The following is an 11780-nucleotide window of genomic DNA, read 5'->3' on the forward strand; positions in this document are numbered from 1 at the left end:
CTCCCCTAAGGCTGGGGAAAAGGGGGTGGTCTGTGATTAGACTGCCAGAGAAATAAAGCGATTATTATTTTTTCTTCACATCAGATTAATTAAGCGTTCTTTGAGACCAAGAAGTTTTAAGGTCAACCCCACTTTCAAGCATGGCCAAAAAAAGAAAAAAAAAAGAAAAGCCTACTGGGATATTTTAAATTATCTCCCTCCTTAAAAATTACTATAGAGAGTTTACGGAAGAACGCTAATTTGCCCTTTTTGTATTTTAAAAACACTTCTTTGTGATTTCAAGTTATACAATTATAATTCAATCACAAAATGAGAACAAAAATGTTAGATGACCTTGCAGTAGTTCACAGTATTGTAAAGTGACCACATTATTATTTTAGCACAAGTTTCCATAATGAAGACTATGCTGCCTCTGTTGACGGATTTTATGGGTCTCAGTTTTATCCCAGCACACAGTACACATTGGAAGTGCTAGTGAGGAGTATGGGGAGGGGTGAGGGACTTTTCTTTGAACATTTGGCTTTTTTTTTCTGGTCTCCCACAAGGACTGGTCCTGTTGCACAATGCTTAGAGAAATGAACACACCTCCACGTGAAGGTGAGAAGAAGGAGGACTTTGCCAATATAGGTTTAGATCTCAGTGCCAAGCTGCAGAAGGGAAGCCCCCGCCCACAAAGAGGGAGGGGCCCTTGGCATGGGAGGGGCCCTTGGCATGGGAGGGGCCCTTGGCATGGGAGGGGCAAGAAATGTGTCATCTGGTTTCAGGAAGGGAGCCCAGATTCCGAGCTAGCAATTCAACAACTTACTCTGAAAACTGAGAACATTATTTAAAGATTTCATAACAGTTTCTACTCCTGCATCTAAACGTTAAAAAAAAAAAAGTCTAGGAAGTATTGTTACTTTTTGATTAGTAGTTTGTACCTTTACAACTCTGTTAAATGTACATTTCATTTAAATATTTGTAAGTACGTAAGTGAAACAAAGAAGACCAGAGTTATTCCGTTTCTAGAATTTGATTAATAAATACTTAGCAACTCTTATTTATAAGGTACTATAGCTGCAAGGGACTCAAAGAATAAGATATTAAACCTGCCTTTAAGGAGCTCATAACCCACAAGAAGAATAAAACAGTACACAAACACACACCAGATTAGCATAAGTGCCAGAAAACTGGTAGACAATATGATTGGAATTGGTGGGCAGGGCGATCACATCCACTTATAAGGTAGGAAGGGATGGTGCAGGAGAGAGACCTCCTGAAAGAAGGAGACTTTTAGGCAAGGTTTGAAGAGAGGGCTCAGAGTCAAGAGGCAGAGTATGAAGAATGGCACAATCACTTTGTTCCTAGAGATTTTTTGAAGTATTTCTGAGGGTTACTGCTCCTCAGGAGCAAAGAAATCATTAAAGAACCATATATGCAAAAGGCAATTCAGTCCATTCTAGACAAGGAGCTGTTCAAAATAGATTTACGTATATAATGGCTTAAAACACAGCTAGTTCTCTATTAGGGAAAAGGATATAAAGAAAGATAAGGAGGAAGAACGATTTCACGGTACATAGACACAGGTTTTCACGGAGCACCCCTGCTCTCATGTCTCCTAAAGCTAGTTTCAAAATTGTGGATACAAATAAAGTTATCCATTCTTGATATTTGCCTCAAGCTCAGTGAAAGAAAGCAAGAGGCTATTTTAGAGTCCCAGTACATTGGTATAAATTATCAATCAGAAATTCTGCAATAGAACAGGATACTGTTTTGCGGCTAACTATTATTAGTGGAAAACATACTTGAACCCAGACATAGACTAAATCATTCAGATTGGGAGAATTTTTTGTGTGCTAATCAAAAATAATTGTAAAAGTAACTTACTTTGGTCTATCCAACTTTCTTCTAATGAATATTGCTTTATATTTTTTTTTTTAAAAAAAAGGTTATTTAAAACAAATGAGTCTCATAGCTGTGGGGAACTCTAGTGGGGAGGAAATAAAGGATGGAATGTTATAACAATCTTAAACATAAGTAAAAAATAACTGAAAAAAATTTTTTCCAGAATAGGAAAATACCATCCATGTGTTTGTCCCTTCCCCCCCTCCCCGCCCCAGTAAGCAAGAGAAACAGAAATGAGACTCCAACTTCAAGTACACAGAACAGCACCATCTGTCCAAGTATGACCTGAAACCACACTTTGTACAGATGTTTTCCCTCAAGAAAACCAGTCTGTTGGCAGTACATAGGGAAACAATGAGCTGCCTTTACCCAACAAAAAAGGAAAATAAGATTGCCCTCTGAAAGTCAGACAAATAAACACACAAATTATTAGTCATCTGTGGAAGTAAAACCAAGAGATAGTATTTAACATCTCTCAAAACTCTAATCAAGGCGACCTCAGACACATCTCAGGATGCAGAACTGGAATATGGGCGCTGTTAGGTAAGCAAAGTTCGATGAAGTATTCTTGGAATAGAACAGGGATGATCAAACTGGATCTCTGAAAAGATAACTACCGTACAAGACATTCTAGAAAGCAAGGTTCTGAAGTCCAAAACCCAAACTTGCTGGTCATGGTGGGGTAGGAATAATTTACCAAGCTTGCTCCCGTCTGGGTGAAATATCTCTCACCCATGCTCGCTTCCTGTGCTCGGATTCCTTGCCCACTGTCTGGTTTCATTTTTCATTTGAAGAATCAATGATGTTTTTTAAAAACGAATTAATGGTGTGATCTTGTTTCTTCCCCAGACCCATCAGTAAAAAGACAGAACAGCAAGAAAATAAGACAAAGTTATTCCAGAACTGAGTTCTCAAATCCTCCTTCCTGTGAATAAGAAGGTGCTATTTACGTCACTGCTGACACCCGGCCACAACAATCCCTGTTAGTTCAGGCAAAGAGGAAAAACTTCCTACAAAGGTACGTGGGGGGACTTCCCTGGTGGTCCAGTGGTTAGGACTTGGGGCTTTCACTGCCACGGCCCGGGTTCAGTCCCTGGTCAGGGAACTGAGATCCCGCAAGCCGTGTACTTCGGCCAAAAAAAAAAAAAAAGAGAGAGAAAGCTATGTGGGAATTCTCCAGTGGGGTTCATCAACCGCTGCCAGACACGTGGGTAATATGTGTAGCGGTATTGTTGAATACATGTGCTTACATGTAAATACACGCGTTAAATACAAGCGCTTAATACAGGCCAAATACATATTTAGTAGACACGTATCAAGCATCAGGCACTATCCTAGGCACTTCTGCACTCCTTAATCCACCTCATTCTCACAACTGCCCTGTGACATGGGCACATTAGCCTCATTTCATATGAGGAAACAGGCTTCAGAGACTTGCTCAAAAGCGTTGACTTAGTAGGACCAGAGTTAACACTGGAATCCAAATCGGCTTTGGAGTTTCCTTTCACTGCACCTGCTTTGTGTGTAAGTGAAGAGAATCGGGAGCAGGCCAGCGCTGGTTGCGTTAGTAGGGCACATGCTTCGTGGCTTTCCCCATTTCTCACATACTAATGCTGTAGATAGATAACACAGAATGAGACTTTGTAGTACCTCCTGAAAGGAAGGCAGGAGGCTCCTTGCTTGTCTCCAGAAGGCCTCAGGAGGAGGTGAGTGGTGTTCACTCACTCTCCTTTCCTTTGTAGAGCCACCCCTCCCCGTGTCAAAGCTGCCCTGCTTGAAAGTGCTTGGTCCAAGTGGTTTTGTTCTCGGAGAGACAGCAGTGAGCAGTCTTGAAGCAGGATCTTATCTCCCTACCTAGAGACTGAACCTGAGTAGCCTGGATGAAAAGCAGGAATCTTGTTTCAAGGAAGCAAAACTGGGCACAAAGTTTATTATTAGAGACACAGCACAACATGTGGCAGAGCACACAGAGAAACGGTTTGTTTATTTAAGACAAAAGCAAGGCAGAAATACACACCCAGAGAAGAGTGTGTGTGTCCCGAATGAGAAGCCTGCCAGAGAGGTGATGCAGTTCTTCCTGGTCTTTGTTCTCTTCTGGTCAATTAGCCCGCTTCTTTTCCCACATCTGAGCTGTCTTTAGGGCCCTCCCACAATACGCGTGCACATCTTTTTGCCAAGAAGGATTCCAACGTGGAGGCTTACGGGGAGGTTGACAACACCTACTGTGGGATGGCGCTCCCTCCCCTTTTGACCCCAGAGGAGCCTCCCTGCACATGTGCAGTCGGGGAGGTCTCCTTGACCTCAGGAGTCATAGATGTGGTCCCCCTATCTCTTTACTCCAGCAGAGCTCAGCTCCTGCTATTAACTTTGTCCTTGGCGTGTTTAGTGAAAATAGATCTCCAATTTACTTTGTTTGACAAGCTCCCCAGCTGCTCAGCCCAGGGGGGCCCATCTGTCTCCTACCTCAGTTTGGATGGGGCTGGCTGCAGGGGGAGTCCCTGACTCCAGGGTGGCCAGAGCCCTCCAGGGAGTTTGCTAGAGCAATCGGTGCAGACACTGCCTTCTTTAGGGACTGCAATCTGTCACCCCCTGTGAGCCAGCTGTCACACACAGAGGCACCCAACTGGGGCTTTGCAGACAAAGGCGGGAGAGCCCTGACACCCTCATTTGAGACACTGGAGCCCAGCTTCCCAGAAGGGACCTATCATCCCCTCCCTAACTTCTCAGGTAGGTGAGTTGGCACTTTTTTCCCCTTTACAAAGTGGCGTTTACCTGGTGAATTAATCATGGCTCAGGGTGCGGTCCTCAGTCTCACAGATTCAGAGGTTCCGTTCCGTCAGAGCCTCGTGAAGGAGAATACCTGATTGACAGGAATGGGAACTTTCAATATGATTAAATTCTGAGTAACTTAAATGATGAATTTACAATAAGAGCGCGAACTCTCAATGTATCAAACATTTAAATTGACCTTACCAGCCTGTTTTCTCCCTGTAGACATCCATCGAAAATGAAATCATCAGCAGGTTGCCTGGTGTCCCTCATGGACCCGTAACCTTCTGCCCCTCGACAGGGCTTGTTTACATAACAGCTCCCTAGCCTGAGTCTAGGACTATAAACCTCTTGAGGGCTGGGACTGTGTCTCACTCGTGGTTGGATTCCCCCAAGCCGAAGACAGAGCTAATACATAGGGTGACACTCAAAAACGTCCAAACAAATTTCTGTTCCAGCAGCAAAATAAAGACATCCCATCACCGCTTCTACACCACCTGCTTATCAAATGGAAACGTTTCCTGCAATGGTAAAACATGACTTTGACATTAGCCACACTACTTCCCAGCAGTCAGATGAATCTGTGACCCCGCTGCCCACTGAACAAGATTGTGGTAGAGACCACCAAGGCCTCGGGGCTTCCTTCTGTCATCCTCTAGGATGGCCTGCCTTTGCCTCAGTCCTGAAGGCTCTGCACACTTGTTCCTCTCTGCTCTGCGTGGGTCCTGATGCCTCACACGAGCCACGGCACACAGGACGCAGGTACTTCGTATATTAACATTTTGTTGTCCAACAAATGGATTCCCGACAACAAATAGGAAACAGAGGCTCCCATAAGTTAAGTAGCTTGCAAGCTTCATATTATTGGCTTCTAAATTGCCTAGAATAGCTCGTTCAAGGCTTGCTTTCTACTGTGTTTTAAGAGCATCAACTTTTCCCTTAACTTGAGAAGCGCAGAGGATATGGCCAAGGATGGGGTTTCACTTTAGGATTCTTTTCTTGGACGGGTCACTTAAATCCTGACACTCACATTCCCTGTTTGAAAGTACAATAGCAATAACAATACGAATATCTGATTTGTGTACAATACTTTATAGTTTGCAGCATGTTACTTCCAGTTGACCCGTTCAACAACCCTTTGGCTAGACAGATCAGTGATTGATTCCTAGAGATTACTGGAGTGATTTGCCCAAAGTCATCTGGCAGGCAAGGGCCCAGGACATTTCTAGTTTCGACTCCCAGCCACATGCTCTCTCCACCTTCTTGCCCTGCCTCTTTCCTTACATGCACTGATAGCAATCATAGTTAGGTCTGGAAATATCATATGATGTATTCCATCCACCACAGAATTTGATGAGGCTACAATGAATTTGTTGTGATCTGTGATTGTTGAGCTCCTCCTGTGTGAAGATCACTAGGCTAGAAGCTGTGGGAAATACCAGGAAAAGTTGACTAAAATGTGCACTCATCCACCTGGACACCCGTTCCCACGTGCTTTATCCATTGAGCTATAATTTCAAATTGACTCTTTTTTTTTTTTTTTTTTTTTTTGTGGTACACGGGCCTCTCACTGTTGTGGCCTCTCCCGTTGCGGAGCACAGGCTCCGGACACGCAGGCTCAGCAGCCATGGCTCACGGGCCCAGCCGCTCCGCGGCATGTGGGATCTTCCCGGACCGGGGCACGAACCCGTGTCCCCTGCATTGGCAGGCAGACTCTCAACCACTGCGCCACCAGGGAAGCCCTCAAATGGACTCTTTTTGATGCACAGTTTTATGAGTCTAGACAAACACATGCAGTTGTGTAACTGTCGCCACAGTGGGGACATCAAATGACTTCATCACCCCCCAAAATTCCCTTATGCTCCTTTATAGTCAACCCCAGCTACTCCCTTTTCCAAAATATCCTATCTGTGGAACCACACAGGAGGCAGCCTTCTGAGTCAGGCTTCTTCCCCTTAGCATAATGCATTTAGGATTTACGTGCTGTTTCCTTACCAGTGGTTTGTTCCTTTTTATTTCTGAGTAGTATTCCATTATAGGGATAGCTTGTTCATCCTCTGATCAATGAAGGACACTTAAGTTGTTTCCAGTTTTGGGCGATTATGAATAAAGTCCCTCTAGACATTCATGAACATGGTTTTGTGTGAATGAGCACATAGGAATGAGAAGGCTGGCTTTGCAGTCCATTTTTATGCCCTCAACACTTTTTTGCCCTTTTTAGGACTGATTTTATCATGCACTTGTCTTATCTTAGTCAATGGTTTGTCAGCATAGAGCTGGGTTACATGGATTCCCAGCGAAGCGAGGTACAGCTGGAAGATCCCAGAATAGGGCTTCTCCTTCTGCTTCTACTATTCCTCCTTCTGGGCCTCTCTGCACCATCCCTCACCCCACAGGCAGTGTCTGGCTTCTTCTCTGCCTGTTAAATTGTTACCGACCAGGGTTCTTGGCTTCCTTAATAAATAGAAATTGATAAGAGGCCAGGCAAGAAATTCAGGCCAGGCTTTACCGGGGCCCCTGCTGCAGGGGGTGGAAGCGAGAACAACCAACAGGTTCCCTTGCTCGCTCCCTCCCCGACCAGGGGTGTGGGGTGTGGGGAGTGAACTGGTTCCTTATATGGGCTGAGGGTAGGGGTGGGTCCAGGGGTCAGCGGGAGGGGTAGCTTAGGTGGTTTGCCCACCCCTTTGGTGATGTTGTGTGCAGCGGGCATGTGCAGTACCCTGCTTTTGCTCCCGACCCCCTGCTTTTGCGACCGGATCCTCAGAAGTGGCAGTTGGGATTTTTGGTCTTTTTGTACCTTGTTGTCCATAATTTGCCCCAAATGCACATGCATGCAGTTATTTTTAGTTCCTTATGGATTCTTTGTATTTTGTTGCTCAAGATGTCTGTCCAGGTGCTAACACTGCAGCAAAGGGTCCTGGGTCCCAAGTCCCAGCTTGTCTCAGAATCACTCCCCATCGCAAGTTTCATTCCTCAGCAAAGTTCCATCTGGCCACCTCACCCCACAGAACATTTCCTCTTTTTCCATCCCACTCTCCATTTGTCTCCTACCATCATATCCTGCCTGTGACATAATTAGATTGGGCTCTGTCATTTACTGTGGGGTCTACAGTTGCACAATTGTGATTCCCACTTTACAGACGTGGAAACTGAGGCCCAGTGAGGCTAAGCAGTTAAGAACAAGGTAACATTTTCCAATCATCCACCACCATATTCCATAAGGTCTCCAGCAACATTTTATTGTCCCCTCCTCTTCAGATGAGAAAACTGAGGCTCAGAGAGGAGATATTACTTGTCCAGGTCACACAACTGGGACTAGAACCGAGTTTTATCTGGCTTCAAACTCCGGTCTGCGTGGTGTGAATCTGGGCTCGGCACCACACGGCACGATGCAACACTGCACTAGGTCTTAGAATGGAGGTGGCATGGCTCAGGGACTCCAGGCAGCACAGCTCATCTCTGAGCTTCCTCCTGACCTGCAGAGAGCATACAAAGGCTGACTGACATCCGGGCAAGGGCGCAGGAGTGCCCGGTGTCTGGTGTAGGAGGCAGCATCCCGCCATCCCTGCCCTTCCCTCCCCACATGCCCATGGACAGGGCTTCCAGAGGAGCCAAGCAGTGACCAGGAGACCTCAGGGTCTTCCATGTGTTGGAGCTCCCGGGACAGGGGTGCCTGATGGAAGTAGGAGGAGAAGCAGACATTCCGGCTGACTCTCAACTCAGTTATCCTCTGGGGCTCAGGCCTGCGGTTCCCACCATTGCTTTGTTGGTATTTTACTTACCATCCTTTTTAAAGATCCAGAGTCCTCCACCTAGAATAAGAATTGGTATTTCTCCATAAAGTCACCCTAGCTCCATGGAGGCCTTGTTAGGCCAATGGGAAGAACTGTTTAGGTTCCCACTGTCCATGAAAATCTTCTCAGCATTCAGAGTAGGGCCCAAAGTAAGAGGAATGTAGGCACTGAAATGCACACTGACCAGTATTCAGCATGCAACAGCTTACTGAAAATTAAACTGTTCTCCTTTGAACTGTGGAAGGAAAAGTGTTAAAATAATAATAATTACCATCTATTGAGCCTTTACTACATGTCAGGCATTATACAGAACTCTTTACACAGTGTCTCAATTAATTCTCATAAAAATCCCTATTTTATAAATGAAGAAACTGCCCCAGAGGTTCCATAACCTGAGGGCAAAGCTGGGGAGTAAATGGTCTCTGAAAAATGCCCTAGCATTTTGTGAAGCAATATTGTGTGGCTGGAGAAGAAACAGTACTGCATTTCTTTGCACCCAACATATTAATTTCCTAGCAAACGCTTTACCTTGGACTCCCCAGCCCTCTGGAGAAGAGGCAGAGACAGTGGCAGGACCTACCTCAGATGGCAGAGAATGTTGCCAATGTTCAGCAATGGCGGCTGATGAAAAAGCAGAGAGACAGGCCACACAGTGAATGTGCCACTGTCTCAGGGTGGGAGGTGGACATGGTATTGGAATGGTCAGTGGTAGTGTGGAGAAAGTTCAATCTTCTACCCACCGAGCCCTCACTGCTCCCCTTCTTTTCTAGGGCTCTCTCCCCTTGCTGGCTACTCCCAGGCAGAGGGGGAACTACCAAGAAAAAGCCTTTGGAGACAACCAAACATGTTCAAATCCTGAGTCTCTAGTTACCAGCTATGTGATCTGACAACTTAGTCAACCTTTCTAAGCCCCAGTTTCCTCATCTGAAAAATGGAGATGATAATAATCAGGTGCCTGGTAAAAGGCATCCATTAAAAAATGATTTCATATTTAATGAAGAAAGACTAAAGCTTTCTCCCTAATCAAAAACAAGACAAGGATGTCTGCTCTCGCCACCTCTATTCAACATTGCACTGGAGGTTCTAGCCAGGGCAATTAGACAAGAAAAAGAAATAAAAAGGCATCCACACTGGAAAGAAAGAAGTAACAGTATCTCTGCTTGCAAATGACATGATCTTATATATAACAGAAAAGTTAAGAAATTCACACATACACAAACAACTATTTGAGCTAATAAATGAGTTCAGCAAAATTGTAGGGCACAAGGTCAGTATACAAAATGGTTGTATTTCTATATAAAAGCAATGAAATATCCAAAAATGAAATTAAGAAAACAATTCTACTTATAATAGCATCATAAAGAATAAAATACTTAAGAATAAATTTAACAAAAGAAGTACAAGACTTGGACACTGAAAACTGTAAAACATTCTTGAACGATATTTTAGAAGACTTAAATAAATGGAAAAACATCCATATATATGATTTGGAAAGACAATATTATTAAGATAACAATAATCCCCAAATTAATCTACTGATTCAACGTAGTCCCTATCAAAATCTCAGCTGCCATTTTTTGCAGATATTGGTGAGCTAAAGCTAAACTTTGTGTGGAAATGCAAGAATAGACAAAACAATCTTGAAAAAGAAGAACAAAGTTGGAGGACTCATACTTCCTCATTTCAAAACTTACATAATCAGGATTACTATGTAATCAAGATGATGTGTTACTGGAATAATAATAGACATCTACATTAATGGAACGGAATTTAGAGTCCAGAAATAAACCCATACATCTAGAGTCAATTTGCTTTTTTTTTTATAAGAGTGCCAATACAGTTAAATGGGGAACAAACAGTCTTTTCAACCAATGGTGCTCGGACAACTGGATATCCACGTGCAAAAGAATGTTACACTCCTACTTCAAAAATTAACTCAAAACAGACCAAACATCTAAAATGTAAAGCCAAACTATAAAATGCTTAGAAGGAAACATAAGGGGTAAATGTTCATGGTCTTGGATTTGGCAATGGTTTCTTAGACAGGACACCAAAGCACAAACAACAAAAGGAAAAGTAAGTTGTAGTTCATCAGAATTAAAAACTTTCATGTTTCAAAGGACACTATCAAGAATGTGAAATGAAAAGCAACCATACTCCAATAAAAATTAATTTTTAAAAGTAAATAAATTTAATTAATTAAATTTTTTAAAAAAAGAATGTGAAATGACAACCCAGATTTCCAGTTTCCAATCTGGCAGGTAAGGAGCTCAGAAGTCATTGCTCCCATACTAACAACAATAAAAAAGCTTAACAAACTGAAAAAAATTTTTTTCTTAGATCCAGCAGAGGACTGAGGTCGCAGGCAAACTGCTGTCCCATAAATTGGTAAAACCAACAGATGGATACAGTGAATCACAGCTTACCAAAGATGAAGCCCAAGAGCACAACCTCTGTGGGAACCAGTACCAGGGAAACTTGAACCGTAATTGATGAATTGTTGGAGGCTCGATCTGGAAGAGCTTGTAAAAATACCAGGGGTTTCAGCCTTAGGGAGGGCCCACACTTTCCTGAGTTTCGCCTCCAGGAGTTCTACCAGGTTCTTTCAATGAAGATCAGAGAAAAATCCCCCCATACTGCCAGAAGGGGGAGAGAAAATACACCAAAAGACTCTGTTCTGAACAAGGCTTTCAAGAGAAACTATTGTACCAGAGCCTGACTGAGGTTTTACTAGAGCCTAGCCAAGCTCAAGGAAGGGAAATACCCAACTGCAGCCCCACTCTGGGCTTCCTGTCCTATATAAGTGGGGGGAAAGCTGAGAAGCACTTCAGAAGGTCACAGAACAGGGGCGTGGTCTCACTAAAAGACTAGACCTAATCATAAGATTAGAGAATCCCCTTCCCCAAATCTTACCAGCACATGGATAGGTTTCCTGTGTGATAAAGGAGACAAACCCAAGAAAACCAGGGGAAATTTAGCCTCTGACACTTACAGCTACAAAAATAGTAAACACAGGGCTTCCCTGGTGGCGCAGTGGTTGAGAGTCCGCCTGCCGATGCAGGGGACACAGGTTCGTGCCCCGGTCCGGGAAGATCCCACATGCCACAGAGCGGCTGGGCCCGTGAGCCATGGCCGCTGAGCCTGCACGTCCGGAGCCTGTGCTCCGCAATGGTAGAGGCCACAACAGTGAGAGGCCCGCGTACCACTAAAAAAAAAAAAAAAAAAATAGTAAACACAGCCTAAATCTTGGCCAGATAAAAATAAAGCCTCACACTGATGGTCTATTTACCTCAGTTCCTCTCACCCAGTATATCATGTTAGGCTTTCAACAAA

At 43.9% G+C, this 11780-nt stretch overlaps 2 long non-coding RNA genes across 2 annotated transcripts; one reads left to right on the forward strand and one right to left on the reverse strand.

Annotated features, from left to right (window-relative positions):
* Positions 1 to 38: 38 nt before the first annotated feature.
* LOC109549411 (uncharacterized) lies at positions 39 to 9330 on the forward strand. Its single transcript, XR_012333169.1, has 4 exons — positions 39 to 597; positions 2734 to 2902; positions 4454 to 5415; positions 9218 to 9330. It is a non-coding gene; the product is annotated as an uncharacterized lncRNA (long non-coding RNA).
* On the reverse strand, positions 3850 to 4978 carry LOC117312989 (uncharacterized). The gene is made up of 2 exons (XR_004527478.2): positions 4858 to 4978; positions 3850 to 4744 (listed from the first exon to the last, which is right to left on the reverse strand). It is a non-coding gene; the product is annotated as an uncharacterized lncRNA (long non-coding RNA).
* Positions 9331 to 11780: the final 2450 nt, after the last annotated feature.

This window comes from Tursiops truncatus, chromosome 7, assembly GCF_011762595.2.
Source record: "Tursiops truncatus isolate mTurTru1 chromosome 7, mTurTru1.mat.Y, whole genome shotgun sequence".
NCBI lineage: Eukaryota > Metazoa > Chordata > Mammalia > Artiodactyla > Delphinidae > Tursiops > Tursiops truncatus.